The sequence below is a fragment of the Salvelinus alpinus genome, chromosome 10 (genome assembly GCF_045679555.1).
Source record: "Salvelinus alpinus chromosome 10, SLU_Salpinus.1, whole genome shotgun sequence".
NCBI classification, from domain to species: domain Eukaryota; kingdom Metazoa; phylum Chordata; class Actinopteri; order Salmoniformes; family Salmonidae; genus Salvelinus; species Salvelinus alpinus.
Window position 1 is genome coordinate 83,316,222 of NC_092095.1, and position 21,165 is coordinate 83,337,386.

A 21,165-nucleotide genomic window follows, 5' to 3' on the forward strand; every position below is an offset into this window, starting at 1 on the left:
TTAGACCAGGGCCCTATTCCCTATATAATACTCTACTTTAGACCAGGGCCCTATTCCCCATATAATACTCTACTATAGACCAGGGCCCTATTCCCCATATAATACTCTACTATAGACCAGGGCCATATTCCCTATATACCACTCTACTGTAGACCAGGGCTCTATTCCCTATATAATACTCTACTTTAGACCAGGGCCCTATTCCCTATATAATACTCTACTGTAGACCAGGGCCCTATTCCATATATAATTCTCTACTTTAGACCAGGGCCCTATTCCCTATATATTACTCTACTGTAGACCAGGGCCATATTCCCTATATAATACTCTACTGTAGACCAGGGCCCTATTCCCTATATAATACTCTACTTTAGACCAGGTCCCTATTCCCTATATAATACTCTACTTTAGACCAGGTCCCTATTCCCTATATAATAATCTACTTTAGACCAGGGCCCTATTCCCTATATAATACTCTACTTTAGACCAGGGCCCTATTCCCTATATGATACTCTACTGTAGACCAGGGCTCTATTCCCTATATAATACTATACTTTAGACCAGGGCCCTATTCCCTATATAATACTCTACTTTAGACCAGGGCCCTATTCCCTATATAATACTCTACTTTAGACCAGGGCCCTATTCCCTATATAATACTCTACTTTAGACCAGGGCCATATTCCCTATATAATACTCTACTTTAGATCAGGGGCCTATTCCCTATATAGTACTCTACTTTAGATCAGGGGCCTATTCCCTATATAGTACTCTACTTTAGATCAGGGCCCTATTCCCTATATAATACTCTACTTAAGACCAGGGCCCTATTCCCTATATAATACTCTACTTAAGACCAGGGAATGACCCTAGCCCCCTGACACATAAACTACTGCAGCATAAATACTGGAGGCTGAGACAGGAGGGGTCAGGAGACACTGTGGCCCCATCCGATGATACCCCCGGACAGGGCCAAACAGGAAGGATATAACCCCACCCACTTTGCCAAAGCACAGCCCCCGCACCACTAGAGGGACATCTTCAACCACCAACTTACAATCCTGAGACAAGGCCGAGTATAGCCCACAAAGATCTCCACCACAGCACAAACCAAGGGGGGACGCCAACCCAGACAGGGAGATCAGGTCAGTAACTCAACCCACTCAAGTCTCGCACCCCTCCTAGGGACGGCATGAAAGAGCACCAGTAAGCCAGTGACTCAGCCCCTGTAATAGGGTTAGAGGCAGAGAATCCCAGTGGAGAGAGGGGAACCGGCCAGGCAGAGACAGCAAGGGCGGTTCGTTGCTCCAGAGCCTTTCCGTTCACCTTCACACTCCTGGGCCAGACTACACTATATCATATGACCTACTGAAGAGATAAGTCTTCAGTAAACACTTAAAGGTTGAGACCGAGTCTGCGTCTCTCACATGGGTAGGCAGACCGTTCCATAAAAATGGAGATCTATAGGAGAAAGCCCTGCCTCCAGCTGTTTGCTTAGAAATTCTAGGGACAATTTAGGAGGCCTGCGTCTTGTGACCGTAGCGCACGTGTAGGTATGTACGGCAGGAACAACTCGGAAAGATAGGTAGGAGCAAGCCCATGTAACGCTTTATAGGTTAACAGTAAAACCTTGAAATCAGCCCTTGCCTTAACAGGAAGCCAGTGTAGGGAAGCTAGCACTGGAGAAATATGATCAAATTTCTTGGTTCTAGTCAGGATTCTAGCAGCCGTATTTAGCACTAACTGAAGTTTATTTAGTGCTACCACTATCCGATTAGAGCCATAATGGAGACTAGACATCTACCACTATCAGATTAGAGCCATAATGGAGACTAGGTATCTACCACCCCACTACCTCTATCAGATGAGAGCCATAATGGAGACTAGGTATCTCCCAGCCCACTACAACTATCAGATTAGAGCCATAATGGAGACTAGGTATCTACCACCCCACTACCTCTATCAGATGAGAGCCATAATGGAGACTAGGTATCTACCACCCCACTACCACTATCAGATTAGAGCCATAAGGGAGGCTAGGTATCTACCACCCAACTACCACTATCAGATTAGAGCCATAAGGGGACTAGACATCTACCACCCCACTACTACTACCAGATTAGAGCCAAAACGGAGACTAGACATCTACCACCCCACTACTACTACCAGATTAGAGCCATAATGGAGACTAGATATCTACCACCCCACTACTACTACCAGATTAGAGCCACAAGGGAGACTAAACATCTACCACCCCACTTCCACTATCAGATTAGAGCCATAATGGAGACTAGATATCTACCACCCCACTACCTAAATCAGATTAGAGCCATAAGGGCCTAGGCATCTACCACCCCACTACCACTATCAGATTAGAGCCATAATGGAGACTAGGTATCTAACACCCCACTACCACTATCAGATTAGAGACATAAGGGCTCTAGGCATCTACCACCCCACTACCTATATCAGATTAGAGCCATAAGGGCTCTAGGCATCTACCACCCCACTACCTCTATCAGATTAGAGCCATAATTGAGACTAGGTATCTACCACCCCACTACCACTACCAGATTAGAGCCATAATGGAGACTAAGTATCTTCCACTCCACTAACACTATCAGATTAGAGCCATAATGGAGACTAGGTATCTAACACCCCACTACCACTATCAGATTAGAGCCATAAGGGCTCTAGGCATCTACCACCCCACTACCTATATCAGATTAGAGCCATAAGGGCTCTAGGCATCTACCACACCACTACCTCTATCAGATTAGAGCCATAATTGAGACTAGGTATCTACCACCCCACTACCACTACCAGATTAGAGCCATAATGGAGACTAAGTATCTTCCACCCCACTACCACTATCAGATTAGAGCCATAATGGAGACAAGGTATCTACCACCCCACTACCACTACCAGATTAGAGCCATAAGGGCACTAGGTATCTACCACCCCACTACCACTATCAGATTAGAGCCATAAGGGCACTAGGCATCTACCACCCCACTACTACTACCAGATTAGAGCCATAAGGGAGACTAGGTATCTTCCACCCCACTACCACTATCAGATTAGAGCCATAATGGAGACAAGGTATCTACCACCCCACTACCACTACCAGATTAGAGCCATAAGGGCACTAGGTATCTACCACCCCACTACCACTATCAGATTAGAGCCACAAGGGCACTATGCATCTACCACCCCACTACTACTACTAGATTAGAGCCATAAGGGAGACTAGGTATCTACCACCCCACTACCACTCTCAGATTAGAGCCATAATGGAGACTAGGTATCTCCCACCCCACTACCTCTATCAGATTAGAGCCATAATGGAGACTAGGTATCTACCACCCCACTACCTCCATCAGATTAGAGCCATAATGGAGACTAGGTATCTTCCAACCCACTACCACTATCAGATTAGAGCCATAAGGGCACTAGGCATCTACCACCCCACTTCCACTATCAAATTAGAGCCATAATGGAGACTAGGTATCTACCACCCCACTACCTCTATCAGATTAGAGCCAAAATGGAGACTAGGTATCTACCACCCCACTACCACTATCAGATTAGAGCCATTCGGGCTCTAGTCATCTACCACCCCACTACCACTACCAGATTAGAGCCATAAGGGCACTAGGTATCTGCCACCCCACTACCACTATCAGATTAGAGCCATAAGGGCACTAGGCATCTACCACCCCACTACTACTACCAGATTAGAGCCATAAGGGAGACTAGGTATCTTCCACCCCACTACCACTATCAGATTAGAGCCATAAGGGCACTAGGTATCTACCACCCCACTACCACTATCAGATTAGAGCCATAAGGGCACTAGGCATCTACCACCCCACTACTACTACCAGATTAGAGCCATAGTGGAGACTAGGTATCTTCCACCCCACTACCACTATCAGATTAGAGCCATAATGGAGACAAGGTATCTACCACCCCACTACCACTACCAGATTAGAGCCATAAGGGCACTAGGTATCTACCACCCCACTACCACTATCAGATTAGAGCCATAAGGGCACTATGCATCTACCACCCCACTACTACTACTAGATTAGAGCCATAAGGGAGACTAGGTATCTACCACCCCACTACCACTATCAGATTAGAGCCATAATGGAGACTAGGTATCTACCACCCCACTACCTCTATCAGATTAGAGCCATAATGGAGACTAGGTATCTACCACCCCACTACTACTATCAGATTAGAGCCATAAGGGCACTAGGCATCTACCACCCCACTACTACTACCAGATTAGAGACATAAGGGAGACAAGGTATCTACCAACCCACTACCACTATCAGATTAGAGCCATAAGGGCACTAGGCATCTACCACCCAACTACCACTATCAGATTAGAGCCAAAATGGAGACTAGGTATCTACCAACCCACTACCACTATCAGATTAGAGCCATAAGGGCACTAGGCATCTACCACCCCACTACCACTATCAGATTAGAGCCATAAGGGCACTAGGCATCTACCACCCCACTACCACTATCAGATTAGAGCCATAATGGAGACTAGGTATCTCCCACCCCACTACCTCTATCAGATTAGAGCCATAATGGAGACTAGGTATCTACCACCCCACTACCTCTATCAGATTAGAGCCATAATGGAGACTAGGTATCTTCCACCCCACTACCACGATCAGATTAGAGCCATAAGGGCACTAGGCATCTACCACCCCACTTCCACTATCAAATTTGAGCCATAATGGAGACTAGATATCTCCCACCCCAATACCTCTATCAGATTAGAGCCATAATGGAGACTAGGTATCTACCACCCCACTACCTCTATCAGATTAGAGCCAAAATGGAGACTAGGTATCTACCAACCCACTACCACTATCAGATTAGAGCCATTCGGGCTCTAGTCATCTACCACCCCACTACCACTATAAGATTAGAGCCATAATGGAGACTAGGTATCTATCACCCCACTACCTCTATCAGATTAGAGCCATAATGGAGACTAGGTATCTACCACCCCACTACCACTACCAGATTAGAGCCATAAGGGCACTAGGCATCTACCACCCCTCTACTACGACCAGATTAGAGCCATAAGGGAGACTAGGAATCTACCACCCCACTACCACTATCAGATTAGAGCCATAAGGGCACTAGGCATCTACCACCCCACTACCACTATCCGATTAGAGACATAATGGAGACTAAGTATCTACCACCCCTCTACCACTATCAGATTAGAGCCATAATGGAGACTAGGTATCTACCACCCCACTACCACTATCATATTAGAGCCATAAGGGCACTAGGCATCTACCACCCCACTACCACTATCAGATTAGAGCCATAAGGGCACTAGGCATCTACCACCCCACTACTACTACCAGATTAGAGCCATAAGGGAGACTAGATATCTACAACCCCACTACCACTATCAGATTAGAGCCATAAGGGCACTAGGCATCTACCACCCAACTACCACTATCAGATTAGAGCCAAAATGGAGACTAGGTATTTACCAACCCACTACCACTATCAGATTAGAGCCATAAGGGCACTAGGCATCTACCACCCCACTACCACTATCAGATTAGAGCCATAAGGGCACTAGGCATCTACCACCCCACTACCACTATCAGATTAGAGCCATAATGGAGACTAGGTATCTCCCACCCCACTACCTCTATCAGATTAGAGCCATAATGGAGACTAGGTATCTACCACCCCACTACCTCTATCAGATTAGAGCCATAATGGAGACTAGGTATCTTCCACCCCACTACCACGATCAGATTAGAGCCATAAGGGCACTAGGCATCTACCACCCCACTTCCACTATCAAATTTGAGCCATAATGGAGACTAGGTATCTCCCACCCCAATACCTCTATCAGATTAGAGCCAAAATGGAGACTAGGTATCTACCACCCCACTACCACTATCAGATTAGAGCCATTCGGGCTCTAGTCATCTACCACCCCACTACCACTATCAGATTAGAGCCATAATGGAGACTAGGTATCTATCACCCCACTACCTCTATCAGATTAGAGCCATAATGGAGACTAGGTATCTACCACCCCACTACCACTACCAGATTAGAGCCATAAGGGCACTAGGCATCTACCACCCCTCTACTACGACCAGATTAGAGCCATAAGGGAGACTAGGAATCTACCACCCCACTACCACTATCAGATTAGAGCCATAAGGGCACTAGGCATCTACCACCCCACTACCACTATCCGATTAGAGACATAATGGAGACTAAGTATCTACCACCCCTCTACCACTATCAGATTAGAGCCATAATGGAGACTAGGTATCTACCACCCCACTACCACTATCATATTAGAGCCATAAGGGCACTAGGCATCTACCACCCCACTACCACTATCAGATTAGAGCCATAAGGGCACTAGGCATCTACCACCCCACTACTACTACCAGATTAGAGCCATAAGGGAGACTAGATATCTACAACCCCACTACCACTATCAGATTAGAGCCATAAGGGCACTAGGCATCTACCACCCCACTACCACTACCAGATTAGAGCCATAATGGAGACTAGGTATCTCCCACCCCACTACCTCTATCAGATTAGAGCCATAATGGAGACTAGGTATCTACAACCCCACTCCCGCTATCAGATTAGAACCATAATTGAGACTAGGTATCTCCCACCCCACAACCAATACCAGATTAGAGCCATAATGGAGACTAGGTATCTCCCACCCCACTACCTCTATCAGATTAGAGCCATAATGGAGACTAGGTATCTACCAACCCACTACCTCTATCAGATTAGAGCCATAATGGAGACTAGGTATCTACAACCCCACTCCCGCTATCAGATTAGAACCATAATTGAGACTAGGTATCTCCCACCCCACAACCACTACCAGATTAGAGCCATAATGGAGACTAGGTATCTACCACTCCACTACCACTATCAGATTAGAGCCATAATGGAGACATGGTATCTACCAACCCACTACCACTACCAGATTAGAGCCAAAACGGAGACTAGACATCTACCACCCCACTACCACTATCATATTAGAGCCATAAGGGAGACTAGGTATCTACCACCCCATTACCTCTATCAGATTAGAGCCATAAGGGCACTAGACATCTACCACCCCACTACCACTATCAGATTAGAGCCATAAGGGAGACTAGACATCTACCACCCCACTTCCACTATCAGATTAGAGCCATAATGGAGACTAGATATCTACCACCCCACTACCTACATCAGATTAGAGCCATAAGGGCACTAGGCATCTACCACCCCACTACCACTATCAGATTAGAGCCATGATGGAGACTAGGTATCTACCACCCCACTACCACTATCAGATTAGAGCCATAAGGGCTCTAGGCATCTACCACACCACTACCTCTATCAGATTAGAGCCATAATTGAGACTAGGTATCTACCACCCCACTACCACTACCAGATTAGAGCCATAATGGAGACTAGGTATCTTCCACCCCACTACCACTATCAGATTAGAGCCATAATGGAGACAAGGTATCTACCACCCCACTACCACTACCAGATTAGAGCTATAAGGGCACTAGGTATCTACCACCCCACTACCACTATCAGATTAGAGCCATAAGGGCACTAGGCATCTACCACACCACTACTAATACCAGATTAGAGCCATAAGGGAGACTAGGTATCTTCCACCCCACTACCACTATCAGATTAGAGCCATAATGGAGACAAGGTATCTACCACCCCACTACCACTACCAGATTAGAGCCATAAGGGCACTAGGTATCTACTACCCCACTACCACTATCAGATTAGAGCCATAAGGGCACTATGCATCTACCACCCCACTACTACTACTAGATTAGAGCCATAAGGGAGACTAGGTATCTACCACCCCACTACCACTATCAGATTAGAGCCATAAGGGCACTAGGCATCTACCACCCCACTACCACTATCAAATTTGAGCCATAATGGAGAATAGGTATCTCCCACCCCAATACCTCTATCAGATTAGAGCCATAATGGAGACTAGGTATCTACCACCCCACTACCTCTATCAGATTAGAGCCATAATGGAGACTAGGTATCTACCACCCCACTACCACTATCAGATTAGAGCCATAATGGAGACTAGGTATCTACCACCCCACTACCTCTATCAGATTAGAGCCATAATGGAGACTAGGTATCTACCACCCCACTACCACTATCAGATTAGAGCCATTCGGGCTCTAGTCATCTACCACCCCACTACCACTATCAGATTAGAGCCATAATGGAGACTAGGTATCTATCACCCCACTACCATTATCAGATTAGAACCATAATGGAGACTAGACATCTACTACCCCACTACCACTATCAGATTAGAGACATAAGGGCACTACACATCTACCACCCCACTACCACTATCAGATTAGAGCCATACTGGAGACTAGGTATCTACCAGCCCACTACCACTACCAGATTAGAGCCATAATGGAGACTAGGTATCTACCACCCCACTACCACTATCAGATTAGAGCCATAATGGAGACTAGGTTTCTACCACCTCACTACCACTATCAGATTAGAGCCATAATGGAGACTAGTTATCGACCTCTACCTCTATCAATTTAGAGCCATAAGGGAGACTAGGTATCTACCACCCAACTACCACTATCAGATTAGAGCCATAAGGGGACTAGACATCTACCACCCCACTACTACTACCAGATTAGAGCCATAATGGAGACTAGATATCTACCACCCCACCACTACTATCAGATTAGAGCCACAAGGGAGACTAGACATCTACCACCCCACTTCCACTATCAGATTAGAGCCATAATGGAGACTAGATATCTACCACCCCACTACCACTATCGGATTAGAGCCATAAGGGCTCTAGGCATCTACCACCCCACTACCTCTATCAGATTAGAGCCATATTTGAGACTAGGTATCTACCACCCCACTACCACTACCAGATTAGAGCCATAATGGAGACTAGGTATCTTCCACCCCACTACCACTATCAGATTAGAGCCATAATGGAGACAAGGTATCTACCACCCCACTACCACTACCAGATTAGAGCCATAAGGGCACTAGGTATCTACCACCCCACTACCACTATCAGATTAGAGCCATAAGGGCACTAGGCATCTACCACCCCACTACTACTACCAGATTAAAGCCATAAGGGAGACTAGGTAACTTCCACCACACTACCACTATCAGATTAGAGCCATAATGGAGACAAGGTATCTACCACCCCACTACCACTACCAGATTAGAGCCATAAGGGCACTAGGTATCTACCACCCCACAACCACTATCAGATTAGAGCCATAAGGGCACTATGCATCTACCACCCCACTACTACTACTAGATTAGAGCCATAAGGGAGACTAGGTATCTACCACCCCACTACCACTATCAGATTAGAGCCATAAGGGCACTATGCATCTACCACCCCACTACTACTACTAGATTAGAGCCATAATGGAGACTAGGTTTCTACCACCTCACTACCACTATCAGATTAGAGCCATAATGGAGACTAGGTATCGACCTCTACCTCTATCAGATTAGAGCCATAAGGGAGACTAGGTATCTACCACCCAACTACCACTATCAGATTAGAGCCATAAGGGGACTAGACATCTACCACCCCACTACCACTACCAGATTAGAGCCATAATGGAGACTAGGTATCTTCCACCCCACTACCACTATCAGATTAGAGCCATAATGGAGACAAGGTATCTACCACCCCACTACCACTACCAGATTAGAGCCATAAGGGCACTAGGTATCTACCACCCCACTACCACTATCAGATTAGAGCCATAAGGGCACTAGGCATCTACCACCCCACTACTACTACCAGATTAAAGCCATAAGGGAGACTAGGTATCTTCCACCACACTACCACTATCAGATTAGAGCCATAATGGAGACAAGGTATCTACCACCCCACTACCACTACCAGATTAGAGCCATAAGGGCACTAGGTATCTACCACCCCACAACCACTATCAGATTAGAGCCATAAGGGCACTATGCATCTACCACCCCACTACTACTACTAGATTAGAGCCATAAGGGAGACTAGGTATCTACCACCCCACTACCACTATCAGATTAGAGCCATAAGGGCACTATGCATCTACCACCCCACTACTACTACTAGATTAGAGCCATAATGGAGACTAGGTTTCTACCACCTCACTACCACTATCAGATTAGAGCCATAATGGAGACTAGGTATCGACCTCTACCTCTATCAGATTAGAGCCATAAGGGAGACTAGGTATCTACCACCCAACTACCACTATCAGATTAGAGCCATAAGGGGACTAGACATCTACCACCCCACAACTACTACCAGATTAGAGCCAAAACGGAGACTAGACATCTACCACCCCACTACTACTACCAGATTAGAGCCATAATGGAGACTAGATACTACCACCCCACTACTACTATCAGATTAGAGCCACAAGGGAGACTAGACATCTACCACCCCACTTCCACTATCAGATTAGAGCCATAATGGAGACTAGATATCTACCACCCCACTACCTACATCAGATTAGAGCCATAAGGGCACTAGGCATCTACCACCCCACTACCACTATCAGATTAGAGCCATTCGGGCTCTAGTCATCTACCACCCCACTACCACTATCAGATTAGAGCCATAATGGAGACTAGGTATCTATCACCCCACTACCATTATCAGATTAGAACCATAATGGAGACTAGACATCTACTACCCCACTACCACTATCAGATTAGAGACATAAGGGCACCAGACATCTACCACCCCACTACCACTATCAAATTAGAGCCATAATGGAGACTAGGTATCTACCAGCCCACTACCACTACCAGATTAGAGCCATAATGGAGACTAGGTATCTACCACCCCACTACCACTATCAGATTAGAGCCATAATGGAGACTAGGTTTCTACCACCTCACTACCACTATCAGATTAGAGCCATAATGGAGACTAGGTATCGACCTCTACCTCTATCAGATTAGAGCCATAAGGGAGACTAGGTATCTACCACCCAACTACCACTATCAGATTAGAGCCATAAGTGGACTAGACATCTACCACCCCACTACTACTACCAGATTAGAGCCATAATGGAAACTAGATATCTACCACCCCACTACTACTATCAGATTAGAGCCACAAGGGAGACTAGACATCTACCACCCCACTTCCACTATCAGATTAGAGCCATAATGGAGACTAGATATCTACCACCCCACTACCTACATCAGATTAGAGCCATAATGGAGACTAGGTATCTACCACCCCACTACCACTATCAGATTAGAGCCATACGGGCTCTAGCTATCTACCACCCCACTACCTATATCAGATTAGAGCCATAAGGGCTCTATTCATCTACCACCCCACTACCTCTATCAGATTAGAGCCATAATTGAGACTAGGTATCTACCACCCCACTACCACTACCAGATTAGAGCCATAAGGGCACTAGGTATCTACCACCCCACTACCACTATCAGATTAGAGCCATAAGGGCACTATGCATCTACCACCACACTACTACTACTAGATTAAAGCCATAAGGGAGTCTAGGTATCTACCACCCCACTACCACTATCAGATTAGAGCCATTAGGGCACTAGGCATCTACCACCCCACTACCACTATCAGATTAGAGCCATAATGGAGACTAGGTATCTACCAGCCCACTACCTCTATCAGATTAGAGCCATAATGGAGACTAGGTATCTACCACCCCACTACCACTATCATATTAGAGACATAATGGAGACTAGGTATCTACCACCCCACTACCTCTATCAGATTAGAGCCATAATGGAGACTAGATATCTACCACCCCACTACCACTATCAGATTAGAGCCATAAGGGCTCTAGGCATCTACCACCCCACTACCTCTATCAGATTAGAGCCATATTTGAGACTAGGTATCTACCACCCCACTACCACTACCAGATTAGAGCCATAATGGAGACTAGGTATCTTCCACCCCACTACCACTATCAGATTAGAGCCATAATGGAGACAAGGTATCTACCACCCCACTACCACTACCAGATTAGAGCCATAAGGGCACTAGGTATCTACCACCCCACTACCACTATCAGATTAGAGCCATAAGGGCACTAGGCATCTACCACCCCACTACTACTACCAGATTAAAGCCATAAGGGAGACTAGGTATCTTCCACCCCACTACCACTATCAGATTAGAGCCATAATGGAGACAAGGTATCTACCACCCCACTACCACTACCAGATTAGAGCCATAAGGGCACTAGGTATCTACCACCCCACTACCACTATCAGATTAGAGCCATAAGGGCACTAGGCATCTACCACCCCACTACTACTACTAGATTAGAGCCATAAGGGAGACTAGGTATCTACCACCCCACTACCACTTTCAGATTAGAGCCATAAGGGCACTAGGCATCTACCACCCCACTACTACTACCAGATTAGAGCCATAAGGGAGACTAGGTATCTACCACCCCACTACCACTATCAGATTAGAGCCAGAAGGGCACTATGCATCTACCACCCCACTACTACTACTAGATTAGAGCCATAAGGGAGACTAGGCATCTACCACCCCACTACCACTATCAAATTTGAGCCATAATGGAGACTAGGTATCTACCACCCCACTACCAATATCAGATTAGAGCCATAATGCAGACTAGGTATCTACCACCCCACTACCTCTATCAGATTAGAGCCATAATGGAGACTAGGTATCTACCACCCCACTACCACTATCAGATTAGAGCCATTCGGGCTCTAGTCATCTACCACCCCACTACCACTATCAGATTAGAGCCATAATGGAGACTAGGTATCTATCACCCCACTACCATTATCAGATTAGAACCATAATGGAGACTAGACATCTACCATTATCAGATTAGAGCCATAATGGAGACTAGGTATCTACCAGCCCACTACCACTACCAGATTAGAGCCATAATGGAGACTAGGTATCTACCACCATCAGATTAGAGCCATAATGGAGACTAGGTTTCTACCACCTCACTACCACTATCAGATTAGAGCCATAATGGAGACTAGGTATCGACCTCTACCTCTATCAGATTAGAGCCATAAGGGAGACTAGGTATCTACCACCCAACTACCACTATCAGATTAGAGCCATAAGGGGACTAGACATCTACCATCCCACAACTACTACCAGATTAGAGCCAAAACGGAGACTAGACATCTACCACCCCACTACTACTACCAGATTAGAACCATAATGGAGACTAGACATCTACTACCCCACTACCACTATCAGATTAGAGACATAAGGGCACTAGACATCTACCACCTCACTACCACTATCAAATTAGAGCCATAATGGAGACTAGGTATCTACCAGCCCACTACCACTACCAGATTAGAGCCATAATGGAGACTAGGTATCTACCACCCCACTACCACTATCAGATTAGAGCCATAATGGAGACTAGGTTTCTACCACCTCACTACCACTATCAGATTAGAGCCATAAGGGAGACTAGGTATCTACCACCCAACTACCACTATCAGATTAGAGCCATAAGGGGACTAGACATCTACCACCCCACTACTACTACCAGATTAGAGCCAAAACGGAGACTAGACATCTACCACCCCACTACTACTACCAGATTAGAGCCATAATGGAGACTAGATATCTACCACCCCACTACTACTATCAGATTAGAGCCACAAGGGAGACTAGACATCTACCACCCCACTTCCACTATCAGATTAGAGCCATAATGGAGACTAGATATCTACCACCCCACTACCTACATCAGATTAGAGCCATAATGGAGACTAGGTATCTACCACCCCACTACCACTATCAGATTAGAGCCATACGGGCTCTAGCTATCTACCACCCCACTACCTATATCAGATTAGAGCCATAAGGGCTCTAGGCATCTACCACCCCACTACCTCTATCAGATTAGAGCCATAATTGAGACTAGGTATCTACCACCCCACTACCACTACCAGATTAGAGCCATAAGGGCACTAGGTATCTACCACCCCACTACCACTATCAGATTAGAGCCATAAGGGCACTATGCATCTACCACCCCACTACTACTACTAGATTAAAGCCATAAGGGAGTCTAGGTATCTACCACCCCACTACCACTATCAGATTAGAGCCATAAGGGCACTAGGCATCTACCACCCCACTACCACTATCAAATTTGAGCCATAATGACTAGGTATCTCCCACCCCAATACCTCTATCAGATTAGAGCCATAATGGAGACTAGGTATCTACCAGCCCACTACCTCTATCAGATTAGAGCCATAATGGAGACTAGGTATCTACCACCCCACTACCACTATCATATTAGAGACATAATGGAGACTAGGTATCTACCACCCCACTACCTCTATCAGATTAGAGCCATAATGGAGACTAGGTATCTACCACCCCACTACACCTATCAGATTAGAGCCATTCGGGCTCTGGTCATCTACCACCCCACTACCACTATCAGATTAGAGCCAAAATGGAGACTAGGTATCTATCACCTCACTACCATTATCAGATTAGAACCATAATGGAGACTAGACATCTACCACTATCAGATTAGAGCCATAAGGGCACTAGACTTCTACCACCCCACTACCACTGTCAGATTAGAGCCATAATGGAGACTAGGTATCTACCACCCCACTACCACTATCAGAATAGAGCCATAATGGAGACTAGGTATGTACCACCCCTCTACCTCTATCAGATTAGAGCCATAATGGAGACTAGGTATCTACCACCCCACTACCACTACCAGATTAGAGCCATAAAGGCACTAGGCATCTACCACCCCTCTACTACTACCAGATTAGAGCCATAAGGGAGACTAGGTATCTACCACCCCACTACCACTATCAGATTAGAGCCATAAGGGCACTAGGCATCTACCACCCCACCTCTACTACCAGATTAGAGCCATAAGGGAGACTAGGTATCTACCACCCCACTACCACTATCAGATTAGAGACATAATGGAGACTAGGTATCTACCACCCCTCTACCACTATCAGATTAGAGCCATAATGGAGAGTAGGTATCTACCACCCCTCTACCACTATCATATTAGAGCCATAAGGGCACTAGGCATCTACCACCCCACTACCACTATCAGATTAGAGCCATAATGGAGACTAGGTATCTACCACCCCACTACCACTATCAGATTAGAGCCATAATGGAGAGTAGGTATCTACCACTACCTCTATCAGATTAGAGCCATAATGGAGACTAGGCATCTACCACCCCACTACCACTATCAGATTAGAGCCATAATTGAGACTAGGTATCTACAACTGACTACCACTAACAGATTAGAGCCATAATGGAGACTAGGTATCTACCACCCCACTACCACGATCAGATTAGAGCCATAATGGAGACTACACATCCACCACCCCACTACCACTATCAGATTAGGGCCATAATGGAGGCTAGGTATCTACCAGCCCACTAGCGCTACTAGATTAGAGCCATAATGGAGACTAGGTATCTACCACCCCACTACCACTATCAGATTAGAGCCATAATGGAGACTAGGTATCGACCACTACCTCTATCAGATTAGAGCCATAAGGGAGACTAGGTATCTACCACCCAACTACCACTATCAGATTAGAGCCAAAACGGAGACTAGACATCTACCACCCCACTACTACTACCAGATTAGAGCCATAATGGAGACTAGGTATCTACCACCCCACTACCACTATCAGATTAGAGCCATAAGGGCTCTAGGCATCTACCACCCCACTACCTATATCAGATTAGAGCCATAAGGGCTCTAGGCATCTACCACCCCACTACCTCTATCAGATTAGAGCCATAATGGAGACTAGGTATCTACCACCCCACTACAACTATCAGATTAGATCCATAAGGGGACTAGGTATCTACCACCCCACTACCTCTATCAGATTAGAACCATAATGGAGACTAGACATCTACCACCCCACTACCACTATCATATTAGAGCCATAAGGGCACTAGGCATCTACCACCCCACCTCTACTACCAGATTAGAGCCATAAGGGAGACTAGGTATCTACCACCCCACTACCACTATCAGATTAGAGACATAATGGAGACTAGGTATCTACCACCCCTCTACCACTATCAGATTAGAGCCATAATGGAGAGTAGGTATCTACCACCCCTCTACCACTATCATATTAGAGCCATAAGGGCACTAGGCATCTACCACCCCACTACCACTATCAGATTAGAGCCATAATGGAGACTAGGTATCTACCACCCCACTACCTCTATCAGATTAGAGCCATAATGGAGACTAGGTATCTACCACCCCACTACCACTATCAGATTAGAGCCATAATGGAGAGTAGGTATCTACCACTACCTCTATCAGATTAGAGCCATAATGGAGACTAGGCATCTACCACCCCACTACCACTATCAGATTAGAGCCATAATTGAGACTAGGTATCTACAACTGACTACCACTAACAAATTAGAGCCATAATGGAGACTAGGTATCTACCACCCCACTACCACGATCAGATTAGAGCCATAATGGAGACTACACATCCACCACCCCACTACCACTATCAGATTAGGGCCATAATGGAGGCTAGGTATCTACCAGCCCACTAGCGCTACTAGATTAGAGCCATAATGGAGACTAGGTATCTACCACCCCACTACCACTATCAGATTAGAGCCATAATGGAGACTAGGTATCGACCACTACCTCTATCAGATTAGAGCCATAAGGGAGACTAGGTATCTACCACCCAACTACCACTATCAGATTAGAGCCAAAACGGAGACTAGACATCTACCACCCCACTACTACTACCAGATTAGAGCCATAATGGAGACTAGATATCTACCACCCCACTTCCAATATCAGATTAGAGCCATAAGGGCACTAGGCATCTACCACCCCACTACCACTATCAGATTAGAGCCATAAGGGCTCTAGGCATCTACCACCCCACTACCTATATCAGATTAGAGCCATAAGGGCTCTAGGCATCTACCACCCCACTACCTCTATCAGATTAGAGCCATAATGGAGACTAGGTATCTACCACCCCACTACAACTATCAGATTAGATCCATAAGGGGACTAGGTATCTACCACCCCACTACCTCTATCAGATTAGAACCATAATGGAGACTAGACATCTACCACCCCACTACCACTATCATATTAGAGCCATAAGGGCACTAGGCATCTACCACCCCACTACCACTATCAGATTAGAGCCATAATTGAGACTAGGTATCTACAACCCGACTACCACTACCAGATTAGAGCCATAATGGAGACTAGGTATCTACCACCCCACTACCACGATCAGATTAGAGCCATAATGGAGACTACACATCCACCACCCCACTACCACTATCAGATTAGGGCCATAATGGAGGCTAGGTATCTACCAGCCCACTAGCGCTACCAGATTAGAGCCATAATGGAGACTAGGTATCTACCACCCCACTACCTCTATCAGATTAGAGCCATAAGGGGACTAGACATCTACCACCCCACTACTACTACCAGATTAGAGCCATAATGGAGACTAGATATCTACCACCCCACTACTACTATCAGATTAGAGCCACAAGGGAGACTAGACATCTACCACCCCACTTCCACTATCAGATTAGAGCCATAATGGAGACTACATATCTACCACCCCACTACCACTATCAGATTAGAGCCATAAGGGCACTAGGCATCTACCACCCCACTACCACTATCAGATTAGAGCCATAAGGGCTCTAGGCATCTACCACCCCACTACCTATATCAGATTAGAGCCATAAGGGCTCTAGGCATCTACCACCCCACTACCTCTATCAGAATAGAGCCATAATTGAGACTAGGTATCTACTACCCCTCTACTACTACCAGATTAGAGCCATAAGGGCACTAGGTATCTACCACCCCACTACAACTATCAGATTAGATCCATAAGGGCACTAGGCATCTACCACCCCACTACCTCTATCAGATTAGAGACATAATGGAGACTAGGTATCTACCACCCCTCTACCACTATCAGATTAGAGCCATAATGGAGACTAGGTATCTACCACCCCTCTACCACTATCAGATTAGAGACTAGGTATCTACCACCCCTCTACCACTATCAGATTAGAGCCATAATGGAGACTAGGTATCTACCACCCCTCTACCACTATCAGATTAGAGCCATAATGGAGACTAGGTATCTACCACCCCACTACCTCTATCAGATTAGAGCCATAATGGAGACTAGGTATCTACCACCCCTCTACCACTATCATATTAGAGCCATAAGGGCACTAGGCATCTACCACCCCACTACCACTATCATATTAGAGCCATAAGGGCACTAGGCATCTACCACCCCACTACCACTATCAGATTAGAGCCATAAGGGCACTAGGCATCTACCACCCCACTACTACTACCAGATTAGAGCCATAAGGGAGACTAGATATCTACCACCCCACTACCACTATCAGATTAGAGCCATAAGGGCACTAGGTATCTACCACCCCACTACCACTATCAGATTAGAGCCATAATGGAGACTAGGTATCTCCCACCCCACTACCTCTATCAGATTAGAGCCATAATGGAGACTAGGTATCTACCACCCCACTACCACTATCAGATTAGAGCCATAATGGAGAGTAGGTATCTACCACTACCTCTATCAGATTAGAGCCATAATGGAGACTAGGCATCTACCACCCCACTACCACTATCAGATTAGAGCCATAATTGAGACTAGGTATCTACAACCCGACTACCACTACCAGATTAGAGCCATAATGGAGACTAGGTATCTACCACCCCACTACCACTACCAGATTAGAGCCATAATGGAGACTAGGTATCTACCACCCCACTACCACTATCAGATTAGAGCCATAATGGAGACATGGTATCTACCAACCCACTACCACTACCAGATTAGAGCCAAAACGGAGACTAGACATCTACCACCCCACTACCACTATCATATTAGAGCCATAAGGGAGACTAGGTATCTACCACCCCACTACCTCTATCAGATTAAAGCCATAAGGGCACTAGACATCTACCACCCCACTACCACTATCAGATTAGAGCCATAAGGGAGACTAGTCATTTACCACCCCACTTCCACGATCATATTAGAGCCATAATGGAGACTAGACATCCACCACCCCACTACCACTATCAGATTAGAGCCATAATGGAGGCTAGGTATCTACCAGCCCACTAGCGCTACCAGATTAGAGCCATAATAGAGACTAGGTATCTACCACCCCACTACCTCTATCAGATTAGAGCCATAATGGAGACTAGGTATCTACCACCCCACTACCACTATCAGATTAGAGCCACAAGGGAGACTAGACATCTACCACCCCACTTCCACGATCAGATTAGAGCCATAATGGAGACTACACATCCACCACCCCACTACCACTATCAGATTAGAGCCATAATGGAGACTAGGTTTCTACCACCTCACTACCACTATCAGATTAGAGCCATAATGGACACTAGGTATCAACCACTACCTCTATCAGATTAGAGCCATAAGGGAGACTAGGTATCTACCACCCAACTACCACTATCAGATTAGAGCCATAAGGGGACTAGACATCTACCACCCCACTACTACTACCAGATTAGAGCCAAAACGGAGACTAGACATCTACCACCCCACTACTACTACCAGATTAGAGCCATAATGGAGACTAGGTATCTACCAGCACACTACCACACTACCACTACCTATATCAGATTAGAGCCAAAAGGGCTCTAGGCATCTACCACCCCACTACCTCTATCAGATTAGAACCATAATTGAGACTAGGTATCTACCACCCCACTACCACTACCAGATTAGAGCCATAATGGAGACTAGGTATCTTCCACCCCACTACCACTATCAGATTAGAGCCATAATGGAGACAAGGTATCTACCACCCCACTACCACTACCAGATTAGAGCCATAAGGGCACTAGGTATCTACCACCCCACTACTTCTATCAGTATCAGATTAGAGCCATAATGGAGACTAGGTATCTACCACCCCACTCCCATTATCAGATTAGAGCCATAATGGAGACTAGGTATCTACCACCCCACTACCACTACCAGATTAGAGCCATAAGGGCACTAGACATCTAACACCCCACTACTACTACCAGATTAGAGCCATAATGGAGACTAGGTATCTACCACCACACTACCACATTAGAGCCAAAATGGAGACTTGGCATCTACCACCACACTACCACTATCAGATTAGAGCCATAAGGGCACTAGGCATCTACCACCCCACTACCACTATCAGATTAGAGCCATAATGGAGACTAGGTATCTACCACCCCACTACCACTATCAGATTAGAGCCATAAGGGCACTAGGCATCTACCACCCCACTACCACTATCAGATTAGAGCCATAATGGAGACTAGGTATCTACCACCCCACTACTTCTATCAGATTAGAGCCATAATGGAGACTAGGTATCTACCACCCCACTCCCATGATCAGATTAGAGCCATAATGGAGACTAGGTATCTACCACCCCACTACCACTACCAGATTAGAGCCATAAGGGCACTAGACATCTAACACCCCACTACTACTACCAGATTAGAGCCTAAAACGGAGACTAGACATCTACCACCCCAATACCTCTATCAGATTAGAGCCATAATGGAGACTAGGTATCTACCAGCACACTACCACTACCAGATTAGAGCCATAATGGAGACTAGGTATCTACCACCCCACTACCACTATCAGATTAGAGCCATAATGGAGACTATGTATCTACCACCCCACTACCACTATCAGATTAGAGCCATAATTGAGACTAGGTATCTACCACCCCACTACCTCTATCAGATTAGAGCCATAAGGGATTTAGGCATCTTACCACCCCACTACCACTATCAGATTAGAGCCATAATGGAGACTAGGTACCTACCACCCCACTACCACTATCAGATTAGAGCCATAAGGGCACAAGACATCTACCACCCCACTACCACTATCAGATTAGAGCCATAAGGGCACTAGGCATCTACC